General features: G+C 45.6%; 1 protein-coding gene across 1 annotated transcript in view; it reads right to left on the bottom strand.

Moving 5' to 3' along the window:
* The window catches only part of LOC103599349 (membrane-spanning 4-domains subfamily A member 6A-like), a 13664-nt gene that overhangs the window by 12274 nt on the left and 826 nt on the right, over positions 1-564 (bottom strand). The gene's annotated exons all lie outside the window — the stretch shown is intronic.

A 564-nucleotide genomic window follows, 5' to 3' on the forward strand; every position in this document is an offset into this window, starting at 1 on the left:
CTCCCAGCTCATGGCAAGTGCTGGGATTTGTTTTCCCAGCTCGCTGTGTCCACGACTAAAACTCTCTTTCTACCTCTAATAAAAACAGGAGACATTTGAAAGCTCTCACATTCTCTTGAACACCAGTAGTATGAAAGCCCCACCCTACACCTCCCAGATTCCACTGGGCACAACAACATGGACCCTGCCCTCTGGATACCTCCTTAACCTCTTCAGTCCATGTCCCTGTAGCTGTGCATCCTGAAGCTCTATCTTAAGAGGTAAAGTTTTCCTACCTGACATCTGTCTTCACCTCACAGAATTACAGCCCCATTGATACTTACCAAGCAGTTTCTAAACCTTGTGTCACATGAGGCTCACAGGAACCCACATGATTGTATAACTGAGGCAAGGCAAGCCGTCCCACTAGGTTCTGAAACCTGGTCATACAGAGTGCCTCACCTCAGATCGTGTTATTGTGGAAACAATTCTAGAAACCAGAACTCTATTTTACTCCCAGTCCAAGATAGATTCCTTCTTCCCTTCCTCCCTTTATTCAATAGTTTCCTTAATAAGTCCTGGCTA

Source organism: Galeopterus variegatus, unplaced genomic scaffold (assembly GCF_000696425.1).
Source record: "Galeopterus variegatus unplaced genomic scaffold, G_variegatus-3.0.2 Scaffold2918, whole genome shotgun sequence".
In the NCBI taxonomy this organism is placed as follows: domain Eukaryota; kingdom Metazoa; phylum Chordata; class Mammalia; order Dermoptera; family Cynocephalidae; genus Galeopterus; species Galeopterus variegatus.